Genomic DNA, 13,051 nt, shown 5'->3' with positions numbered 1-13,051 from the left:
AGTAATTATTCAATACTAATACCTTTGCTCGCTCAATTCTAATAAAAACGTGAATGGATAGTTTGTATTCCCTTTGTTATTTCTACCTCTAAACCTCTACAAAAGACCATCATCGAGAACGAGACGCGAGTATAATTCGTCGATTCAAACGATTTTTTGTAAGGATCACGAAGAAACGATTTGTGTAAATAACACATCTAGAATTGCCAGAAGAACCAACACATAATTCCGCATCCAGCTCTTGGTCACGGGTGTACGTGGACTAATATACAATTGTTATCACTTTTAAAATAAATTCTGAGACACTCAATAAAACACACAAAATAATTCAAATGATATATATCAAATATCGTATTTCACATTTTTACAAGAGTGTCGTCGAGTCGCTTAAGGGTTTCTTTCCTATACAGTAGTGGTGCATATACTGTATATAGGGGTAGTACTAGGTAGTACTGAGAATATACCTACATATACACCACCAACTGCAACCAACCATTATGATACAGCAACCAAAACCACTTGAACACAAAAAAAAAATGTATATATTATAATAAATTTACATTATTTATATACCTGGACAAAAAATGTTTAAAAAAAAAAAGAAAAAAAAGTCTATTTATGAATGTACACAACACCTGAAATTGATCTGGCACTGTGAGTATACACAGCACACAAGAACTACCCCCTTAATTCTATTTAATTTATGTGATGGAGCACAACGGAGTGTTAAGTGAATAAAAAATAATAATAATAATTGTATTCATCATCAACAAATAATTTTTTTATTCAATTTTCTCTATTTTTCAGCGATTATAAATTCAATTTACATAAAATAAACACGTATAATAAATACTTCGAAAAGTAGAACAAATGAAGGGGTAATAAAATTAGAATAACTTTAAGGTAGTACGAGCACCAAGGCAAGTTTAGACTTGTGGTTGAAACTATTTGTACCTTATTTTCTTCTTGGTCAAAATAACTGATAATGTAAAAACAAATTACACTAAATAAATTGTGTATTATCAATAATAATAATTGATTAGAAACATATTCTGATGGTTTGAATAAAATTTAATGATGAAAACATTACACCAGTTGGAAAGTGGTTTTCATTACCGCACTTAAATTTTATAAACTCAACTGTTTAAATGTAAATTGTACAAGGCAAATTGGTTAAGAGTTATTTTCGAATAGTTATTCTGACTAGACACATCACATTTAACAGAATGCTTCAAAATAAAACACTTTGAGATATAATTATACCTGAAAAATGGTTGGTTTTCACAAAAAAATTTCACAATGAAGTTCGAGATTAAATATTATTTTAAAACGAACTTTTATTCATTCAATTTGTACAAATTTCGACTAAGCGATTGAGAATTCCATCGCACATCGCATATCGCACTCATATTGTAAATAAGGACATGAACAAAAAATTTTCCAGCAGAGCGTGTTTAAGTTTTAACAGTTTTATTATAATGAATAACAAATGCAATCAATAATACTGATATAACTGAATATTTATTAAAGTTATAAAATTTTTTTATTTCTTTCTTCTGTTTATTCTATAAGCTGTTAAGTTTTTAGCACCATTTGTTTTGTATGATTCTGTTAAAACACTTGCTATTCACAAATTCATTGCATGCTGTGAAATCAAAATTTAGAATTAGAACTATAATGTTGACTTTTTATAATTTAAATATTAATAAGAAATAAAAATCAAAACATTAGTAAGAAAAATTAAAATATGTGGGAGAAAAAATAAAATAAAATATTAATAAGAAAAGTAAAAATATAAAAAATTACTAACAAAAGTAAAAATACAAAATAATAGTAAGAAAAGTAAACATATAAGAAACTAGTAGCACAAGTAAAAATATAAGATATTAATAAGAAAAGTAAAAATATAAGAAATTAGTAACAATAGTAAAAATATAAGATATTAGTAAGAAAAGTAAAAATATAAGAAATTATTAACAAAAGTAAAAATATAAAATATTAGTAAGAAAAGTAAAAATATAAGAAATTAGTAACAATAGTAAAAATATAAGATATTAGTAAGAAAAGTAAAAATATAAGAAATTAGTAACAATAGTAAAAATATAAGATATTAGTAAGAAAAGTAAAAATATAATATATCAGTAAAAAAAATAAAAATATATATAAGAAATTACTTCTGACAACTGACAACTTTCTGACAACTCTCGAGATTCTCAAGAAATTGAATAAAAACCAAAAGATTGATTAAAATAGATGAATTTAGTAGTGCTTTATTAGTCTACAATCAATTCATTATTCTAAGTTGCCAAACTTATTTCGCAACCACCAATGTGGTAATTTGAATAATCAAAAATTATCTATATATTTATACCACAGCAGGTATTACTTTTATTCATAGACTCCTCCGATAATATCACCATATTTTTAGACTGGGTCCAGGTATCGAAGTAATGATATAAGACTATATTACTTTTTTACTTTCAGCAAACATTTCAAATAAATTCAAAATTCAAAGGAATTCTATAAAACCTTTGAAGTATCAATTTTAAGATTATTTCGAAATTATCCATGAATAATTGAAAAAGAGTCCCAAATACCTGAAATACTCTTTCCTGAAAACTACTAACAATATAATTCATTAATGTAAATAAGTTCCACGAACTAATATGTCTACTTGTATGATTAAACGATTACGGTCTTAATCACCATAATAGCCACAATTAGATGGAGTCAATACAGAAAGTAATTAAGTTATCAGTAAAAATACAAAACTTAACAAAAGACATAAGGGATTCGAATACCCGACGTCACGTTATCGCAGAGAACGTGTTAACCAACCAATATATTTCAAACCAATAGCAAATCAACCCCGCACATAAGTTCGAATTTTGTATTCACTTTTAGATTGTCTTGTTTAACTAAGGCATATACGTCCTTCACCCAAAATTGCTATGATTTGTGATTTATAAGTTGAAATATCCTTAACTTGAGAAGCTGATGTTATTCACAAAATTACATAGAAAATTTACAATTCATATTTATGAAGAAACTTTAATCTTCACACCAACACGGTAACTAAATTTAAGATCAGATAAGCAAATCCATCAAATAGAAACCTAAGTGAACCTTCCTAGTAAAGCCCATCCATTTTTATCATACAGTTATTTCAGGTGGGTAACTACTACATACCTAATATTTTATCTAAACACAATATTATACGGTAATGTAAATTTAAATTTTAGCATACTTTCGGTATACTTAGAAAAAACTTTTTTAATTATTATCTATGTTCGATGTTAGAAACTTCGCTTTAATTAAAATTACACAACCTTTAAATAATTACGTCACCATATTCGGGTATGTTTTTTTTTTGGTATTATTTAAAGTACATATTTTAACTTAATTCTATTTAAAAAAAAGTTTTTGATATGAATTATTTATAACAACTTTATTTTTAAAAAATAATCACAGAATTTAATTTTATTATCATTCTGGTCATGACTGTAATAAAAGTTCAATAAACTAAAATAAAAATAACAAAACATTTCTGCGAATTTTATTATCATTTATAATAATAAATCGCCAATTTATTTTTGTATATAAATATATAATTGTTGTGAAAAAGTAATGTATAAACAATGCCTACCTTTGTGTAAATTTGAAACGTTGCTTATCGTATATTTATGTAAAAAAAACGGAAAACCGATCACTTTAAATCACCAAAAAAAAATACTTCAAACTCACAACAATAATCAAAATTTTAGAACCGTTTATTATAAATGTCTCTATATGTCAGCCGTTGTTATTTTAGAATTGAATATAAAGTTTACTTATCGTGTGAACATGGGGACGTTATGTTACACACTGGAAAGATGTCTATTGATCACTGGGAACAAAACATATACTACACCATACAGAGCATAGGGTTCTCTGTAGTTTGGTATGGCATCAAATGTTTGGAGTCTATACTTAATGTACGCAAAACTAAACTGGTATAACAGGATAAACCATCCTCCAACTGTAGATGTTAGCATGAGATAGGTATAGGAATATTTTATGTAGCGTATTGTGTATATTAAACAAAGATAGATTTATTTTTATCATTAAATATAAGTTAGACTACGTATGGTGTATAATATAAGTAGTGTATTTGAAAATTTTTATTATTAAAGTGTTTTAGCTACAGGTATTATTCTCTTTATCTTTTTTGTTCGAGATTTCGTTATGTTTATTTCACTTACATGAATTGATATTTTCAATGATCGTGGAAGACACCTTACTGAAACGTCAACCCCGAAATTGGTATACATTGAAAACGACATATATTTTTCTTTTTACTTTGAATCCGATAGGTCTATGTAAACTCAATGCTAGTTAAGTTAGTTAAAACATATCGAGCGATATACTGCCTGATGATGAGGTGATGTACAGAAATAGTGTACCTCGAGAAAAATATCGAATAGAAAGCTTAAAATAAATGATGATGAAAACATAGGACTTGAATGTGTGTCCTACATTCCCGACTATGTATCCCATGTGGTCCACAAGTAGAATGAATTATATACAACTTCTTTGGGAAAGAAAATCTATTTAAAAAGATAGCTGGTTAAAAGAAGCAAATTATATTCGATTGAGTTACCTTGCGATAATGAAAAGATTAAACGAATCATCTTTGCGTTGAAGCCTTTCAAATAACCTGGATTATATGGCAACATACATCATTTATCAGGCCTGCATAGACCTGATCATCCGTGTTATCAGAAAATGAAGGAACGTTCAGGGAGTGTTTATAACTAAAGAATTATAAATCTCACAAAATTCTTTCAAAGACTTCGCATCTATAGGTCTCTCGTTGTTTCTACTAATAAAACACGTCTGGCGCTTCTAGATGCGTATAGTTGAAGCATTATGAATAGAAGGAGAGTATTTGCTAGTAAATATGCATATTCGAAGGTCATTTCTTTCGAAATAGACCTATACTCACTTGCGCACACTGTAAAGAAATGATAAATAATGGCATACAAAGAATATGGTGGTCTTTCATAAAAATGAAAGGGGAGTACACAAGATCAGTTCTGGAACTATAATATGGAGAGGAATACATTGTTCTCAAATTGAATCTAATCTCTCCTTGGACAAAGACGCTTTTTACTTACGTTCTGCAATAGAATCATACCTTCAAGGACTATTAATTACACATTTTCTAAGTTTGGGAGCAAGTTCTCAGTAAGTGTATCTTTTATTAAAGGATGGAATGATAACTTGGTCTGGCCAAAAGTATTTTATGCTGTCGGATTAAAGTTTAATGGTATAAAATAGACTGTATCTATGGCAGCTTAGTCTAAGGACGACTAAGCGACAACCGGATCACTTTAGGGTGGATTAAGCGAAACTGTTAGTAATGTAGGAATGTTCTGAATGGTTAACATTAAACTATTCAACGTTGAAAAATGTTGCCATTATTGAACAATGGTGATATTTATTTTCTAAAGTAGCACAGGACTGTTAATGCTGTTTAGACGAGTTTTTTGTAAGATATAATGTATACTTGATCGATGTTCCAGACCATAGAGAACGTTCAAAGTTGTTACAAAGTCTGTGAGCTTGCTAACAAAGGAACAAGATTATTGGATATCGAAAACTGTAACTATTTGGTTTCCATTATCGTATCAAAAGCTAGTCCGATTTCGTATTCGGTATGCTATTCCTGCATTGCCCATATAAGGCGTATTTAAACGAATGCATTTTATACGGAAATTATATATGTATTATGGATAGTCAGTCGTATTTAATAATAATTATGTAATAATTATCTGAATAAATGTAACCGTTGGAAATAATATTATTTTGAAGGCAGAAAATTCTCTAAGTTATTTCGATATATTAATTTATGTTTTTAAATAAATAATTTATAAAATATGATTGAAAAAAGCTGTAACAGAATTTAATTTTAAATTTAATTTTATAAACACATATTTTATGCCAATCCAAAAAATAATGTTTATTAGATATTTAAAATTTGTTTAATGTTACACCAGTCAGTGTGAGGCATAATGAATGTTTGTGGTAATGTAAACATCAAATATTTTGTAAATGTATAGTTTATAATCTTCGAGCTCCTTCATTTTTCTACATTTGCTTAAAGTCTTTTTTAACTATTAAAAAAGTGAGTACAAGAAGTATACTCACTCAAGAAAAAAGAAAATTTGGTCTGTATTTATCAGTTCTTCAATAAGGATGCGAATACGTTCAAAAATTTTGAACGTCCAAATTAAGATTTTTTAGAAAAGACTAAAGACGCTTGATCCTTACGAGAATTGGAACATCCAATTTACAGAGCTACCATTTTAGAATGACAATATTAATAATTTATGGCATTGGTGTCCGAGCTTGTGAAATCGGAAAGCATATAACTATTGGTTGTTAAGCAGAGGATAGAAATTTTGATGATTTCTGTTAAAGAAACGAACATCTTTTGTTTAAATTTTAATTTTGATTAAAAAGTCGATTGAGATATGGTTAAATCCCCAAGACAAGTGATTATCTATGCTTGTAACTTTATATTTTCTACTCCCCTTGGTACAGAACATGGAAACCTACACATTATCATCACTGCTATGTTTGCCTGCGGAATCTGCTGATAACGATAACCACAATAGACAACCAATTATAAATATTTATTATCTATGATAACCATACTCCTAAAAATTGGTAAACGATCGAGAGAAATCGAAAAAATATCCAAATTAAGATAAATCTAGAACACTGCTAAGGATATTTTATGTTTTAAGGATTGCGGTGATTTCATTTGACCTCTCATTTTCAAATTTATTATATCTAAGTTTGAGGAAAAATGTACTCACGGTCTAAAAATGTTCCGCTAAGAAAAAAGCACGCTAGACAAATAATTTGAACGAAAACATATCATACTTTTACAGATGCTCTCCTAATACTCTAGACTTACGGTTACTATTTTTAAAACATGTTCTTCTAATATTAATTTAAGAACAATTTGATTTTTTTACCACTTTTCTACGAAATTTGTTATTTTTTGTATTCAGCCATGGGTACAGGATAGCCACAGGTTGCGGCAACTATTTTAATTGAATGAGGAATGTAAATTCAAAGAAGGGAATAAGGATGACATAAGTATGATGGCATTAGAGCTTTATTGCCAACTTTGGAGGTTCTTTAGACGAACTAATACAGATAGCTAACAATAAATGAATAAAATGTGTAATAATTTTAATATAAAATGTCAGAAAATTAAATGTAATATTTAAATTCTATAATCATGATTATGTATATATTTAAAATTGTTTTTATTTTTTTAAATAAAATATGTATTCATTCTACACAATCAAACATCATATTCTTTAAGAAAATTGTAATACAATGTATTAAAGCTTTTTTTCTTTTTTTTTTTCAATAATAAAAAATCAGCATAATATTTAGAGAATAAGAAGGAAAATCAAAAGCATTTGCTCATTAAAATGTAAAATAACTGTTCAGTTTCCATTAAACATTTGTCGTAATAATACTACATGTACAAAATATACAATATTTATTCTGAATATTCTCCTAAAAAATAAAACAAGTTACAAAATCTGATTTGTATATATTTAAATTTTATTTGTGAAAACAAAAAACAAATGGTAAATAACAAAAAAACAATGGAATAAATTTAAAAGCAAATAAAGAGAAAAAAAATTATATATATAACCTGTATTTAGAAAGAAAACATATTCGTCTCGATTCATTATTCAAAATGGCCATACAAACGAATAAACCACGTTAAAAAGAGTTTCTGGAATATTGAAGGTGAATGGAGAATTCACAAAACAACCTACCAAAAAGTGCTAATACACAATTAATTTTTAGTACCAAGCAATTAGTTTAAAATTTGCATAGATCTTTTCCAACCGTTAAACTGCTATGTAAACTACTGGACAAGATTCTTTCTTTTCAGATTTTGTCAAGGATTCAGATTATGTAACCTGGTTTTTATTTTTTTTTAATTATTTATTAACTTCCCAGAGGAAGTTTATGTAATGGGATTTTGAGAATCTCCAGTTTTACATATTTCCGCGGTTTCAAGGCCGCAATATCCGAATCAAACCTTTTCAATGTGATGTCTGTGTGTGTGTGTGTGTGTGTGTGTGTGTGTGTGTGTGTGTGTGTGTGTAAGTGTACGTATGTGCGTATGTTCGTTCGGATTCTTTCACTTCGATTATCTGGCGAACCAGTTATGATATTAACACATGATTAGGCTTAATCGACGCGTAATCGCGTATTTTAGAACTTTTCAACAGAATTACTTGAGCCGTTTTTTAATGGTTATAAAAAAAAACTGGACAAAACTTAATAAACAGAATCTGAAAAGTGGATAAAACACATCATTTATCTATGTAGATAATGATCGTTACAGCTGAAGTACATGTTCGTAGAATAATCTATGAAGGTCTTATTAACCTTTTTTTTTAATGTTTTTCCCCCTCTGATAAGTAAGTCGTGTGGACTACAGGAGTCGAACTCACATGACTGCAGTACCACACCGACTATGTACTGCCAATTTATTTATTTTTATATTTGTTTGTAATTTTATAAGAAATAATTCTTTTCTTATTAAAATTTTCCATTATTTTTTAATTGAATTGAGCATAGCAGCATGGGTGGCAAGTCGACTCTGGTGCCATTCATCATATTTTATCAATACACGTAGTTACGCACACATTAGTTTATACGATAATCGGACGTGTTATTAGCAGCGAGTCTATTAGATTTAAATTTCATCTTTTAAGATTAGCGAATAGTGAATATTAAATTGGACTGAATTTCACCTTCAATATTGAAAAAGCTTTCCGTACTTTTTTTTCATTTTTTGTGTGCTATTTTTTGTATTTCTATATAATATGTTATCTACAATGACAATTACATTAGTGAAATAACTTAGTAGCTACTTTATATTGAAAACGAATTTGTTTTAACTTATACATTACGGAACAACATACTGAATATTAAATGTAACATTAAATTGGGAAATCATTATTAATTAATAGTGGTTATTAACCGGTTTTTGTGAACAATGATATCAAGTATATGTTAGTTTTTTTACTTACAAACCAAAAGTTTTCTATAATTGGCGTATTTACTACTTATGCTTCGAAAATACATTTGAAACTCGGTGTAAGGGGTAATTTTGATCCAAAAAGTATAAAAATCAGGGTAATTTAATGATTGGATGCAGAGTTTTTGAGATATCTCAATATTTGGATTGATTTTAGTACGTATCTCAAAAACTATTCGACCAGTCAACAAATGCACCTGATTTGTGTACCATTTGGGTCAAAATTACCTTATATACTGAGTTTTATCGAAATTAGCGATAAAAAAAATTTTTCGATTTTTTGCAATTGTTTTTTAAGGTGTACCCCTTTAAAAAAGCTAAGATGTACCCCTTTAAAAGAGAAAGTCGCTGAAAAAAAAATTTTTTGGAGTTTGATCAGTAGATGGGATAATTTTTATCCAAAAAGTATAAAAATTAGATTAATTTAATGATTGGACATATAGAAAGTTACCAGTCAGCGAAAGTATCATGGGCAAAACTCCATTTTCAAAAAAGTTAGAGTTTCCCGAAAATGGTGAACAAAAGGAAGGATAAATGAGGGCTATAACGATATAGTCTTTGTTTTAAGAAGAAAAAATTTCCCAGCATAGCGTTTTGTTGTACCTGGTAAACAAGTTTATTTTCGGTATATCGTGTATGAAATTTAAAATGTTCAATATCACAGCCAATCAAAACTTTATATAAGCAATTTTCAGAATATACGTATGTAAATTTTCAAATAAAATAATAATATAATAATATACAAAAACTCATATCACATCTAAATATTGATATGTATTTATATATGTATATAATAAGTAAAATTTATGTATTCAAAATTATAAACGAAAACATTTCACAAAACCAATATGGCGAATTCTATATATAATTAATTTGTTTATTAGTAAAAGCATACTTACTGAACCAATTTATCAGAAAACTATTAAATGTTTAAATCATCTACTTTAGACATATACATGGATGTAGGAGAAAGTGCTTTATTGACCTCTCGTTGTTTTAAGTGAACTATTAAAGCGATAAAGTATACTTATCGATAGATTAGTCTACATGATCAAATTAAGTTCAACAAAGATTTTTGGCGATGTATAAGCTATTTTGAGTTTCGTATCAAAAATATTAATTGCACTGCTTATGATCTATGATAAAACAAATTTCAACGTAAAATTTCTTTTTTTGTGTTAGTTTTCACCGGCTGCTTGTCTTACTCTTGGCTTGTGTTGACTTTTAATAATATTATAATACATTTTGATAGGCGTATAATAAATTTTAAGATCAGTTTTTATGACGATATTCAAATAACCCGTTACGGGTAAAATGATCCCCTTTATATACGTTAAAATGATCCCTCTTTTGTGTGTAATTTGTTTTCATACTAATTGTTGATGCAATGTAAAAGAACAATTAATATTTTAAGTAAACTGTTTGGTAAAAAATACAACGAGATCATTTTAGCCATTTATTCATACAAGGTCTATAAAACGATAAGTTTTGAGAAATATTAAATAAGTAGTTCTAAAAATTGGAACAAATCAAAAGAAATTAGCTTGCCAATATTGCAACACTTGAATAAATAAATCAAAAATATTTCGACGTTATACATATCTCGAATAGTTTGGCTATAAATTACATTTTTTCTTAGGGGTATCATTATATGACACTTTCCCCTACATTAAGTTTTGTCCTTTGTTTTGGACTTGGACTTGGGGTCCTGCGAGACCACGATTAATCTAAGTATGATATAGATTTTGCGAGACGAAGGTCAAGGCTGATTTTATTCATTAATATTTAAAATGATTAAGCTGCTTCTTTCGATATATTAATATATTTGACAGTTATATTTTTAAAATTTGAGGATGGATTCTGTTAAAATTTAAAATTTTAGAAAAGAGTAAAATTTGTAAAATAAAAAGAGTAATATAGTTTTTGAAAAATTGATGAATAAATATTTCAAGAAAATCACTTATAGAAAAAATAACACACAAATGCCATTCATTTCATCAAATATACTTTATGGAAAAACGAGTGTTGCTTGTTATATTTTTCTTTATAGAAAATATTTGTCATGCTTTTGACTATTGATTATTAGTTTTCCAAATTCATCTAAAAAAAATTAGCCTTGTTACATAATAAAACGCACCTTTAAAAACACTTCAATAGGATTTACATGTTAAAACGCAAACTTTCACAGCTCAAATCTATAAATTTAACACCGTAAGGGGTATTAAAAAATGTGCCTCCTTATAAAGGGCATTAATGAGAATATACACGATTTAAAGATGATGCTAAGAAAACGAAGGATTTTGGGAAAGCCGTTAAATAATAAAATACAAAAAGTGACTGTTCTGATACTTGAAAATGCATTTAATTCTGAGTTTCTGTATTTCAATCGAAATCGGTAATATTCAAGAAAACTTGACAACATGTTACTTGTATTCAATTTGTATTGAGTTTCGCCTATGAACGAGCAAGTAGTTCGATGTTTCAAGCCATTTAGCTCTACAGCTTGTTATTATATTTAGCGTTATATTGCATTAACATAACAAAATATGTTAATAGAATTAGACAGTATTGTTATGCATTATGAAGACATTAAATATTGATGTAGAAAAAAAAACTGTTTTAAATATATATAAGCAATCTATAATGCTATAAAAATGTTATAAAAAACTACAACGTTATACCATTATTATGTTACTTTACATGTAATTTAAGAAAAGCTTTTTAATACAACCTGTCAAATATGTTAAAATAATGCCATTATTTAATATTAATTTTTTATTCTTAATTCTATGTAAGTAAAATGCTATTAATTAATAGCAATATTAAAGCTTGATAATAATTTCAAAAAGAGAATAATAAATTTAAATTGGCAAAAACGATAGGTCTTTAGGCCAACGCAGCTTCAGACAATTTAAGAAAAAGCAAAATCAGATAATTTAATGCCCGAAACGCATGTACCGTGACACCTATGATAACAGACCAAGAAATATCAGCCAAATGTTAGTCTCAAATATATGAAAAGCAATAAGAACAAAAAAGTTAAATATATATACATGACTATCAAGAAACTTTCTAGATACACTTTTCCTTCGAGTCAAACTATAATAGTTTAGTTACATGTTGTTAAAGTACTAATATTGGGTTCTGTTTTATAATATACGTATTATACGTTACGTTAAATTGTGACACCACATATGGGACACAACATGTGCAAATATATCATTTATATTATATCGTTTACGAATCCATTTTATCGAATAGCTTTTTCTAGTGTGTATATTATATTATTATACTCGTATTCTTAAAACAAACTGTTGTATTATCTTGGTTCATTGATTCATTTTATATTTGTATCAATAATATAAAGATTAGGAAGAAATTACACGGAAATTTGAACCATGGAAATTCATATGCCGAGAACAAAAGAGTAAATTTAAAAAAAAAAATAGCAGTAATAGGGACTCCGATAGAAGTGAAAACTTAGAACTTTTAGTATACAAATTTAAAGTTTCTTAATATTTGAATTAAAATTATCAACATCAATCTGGTTTTCACATCTATGGACATTCCTAGCAACAATTGTATGCATGTTTATATGGTTTTTTATTATTTAAATATATTACTTTCTGTACAAGATTGTGACAAAATATAAATATAATTCAATTGAAGTAACAATTAATATACAATCATATGATTTGTGGATAGTATTTGTTTCAATGTAGTTGATATGTACGCAGCACTAATGTTACACAATACGTCAGCTGTATAGCTACAGATATACTGCTATAAGCATGTCGGTTACGCAAACCCATAACATTTTCCCCTACCAAAAAGTGCCCAACGTCGCTAAAGAAGTTTTCACTTTAATAATAATTGTGAAAAGTATTCATTTAAGCATTTTGTCTAGGTTTAATGACACTCATT

At 27.6% G+C, this 13,051-nt stretch overlaps 1 protein-coding gene across 6 annotated transcripts in view; it reads right to left on the bottom strand.

Annotated features, from left to right (window-relative positions):
• The window catches only part of LOC123294994, a 203,696-nt gene extending 199,730 nt beyond the window's left edge, over positions 1 to 3,966 (bottom strand). For 3 of the 6 annotated variants that reach the window (XM_044876185.1, XM_044876186.1, XM_044876184.1), the window contains exon 1: positions 3,647 to 3,965. The gene's annotated coding sequence lies outside the window, so the exon portion shown is untranslated. Of the gene's footprint in view, positions 1 to 3,646 lie in introns of all 6 variants that reach the window. The other 3 variants (XM_044876183.1, XM_044876187.1, XM_044876188.1) reach the window with 3 other exon arrangements.
• Positions 3,967 to 13,051: the final 9,085 nt, after the last annotated feature.

This window comes from Chrysoperla carnea, chromosome 3, assembly GCF_905475395.1.
Source record: "Chrysoperla carnea chromosome 3, inChrCarn1.1, whole genome shotgun sequence".
In the NCBI taxonomy this organism is placed as follows: domain Eukaryota; kingdom Metazoa; phylum Arthropoda; class Insecta; order Neuroptera; family Chrysopidae; genus Chrysoperla; species Chrysoperla carnea.
This window is presented reverse-complemented; position numbering and strand designations above follow the sequence as displayed.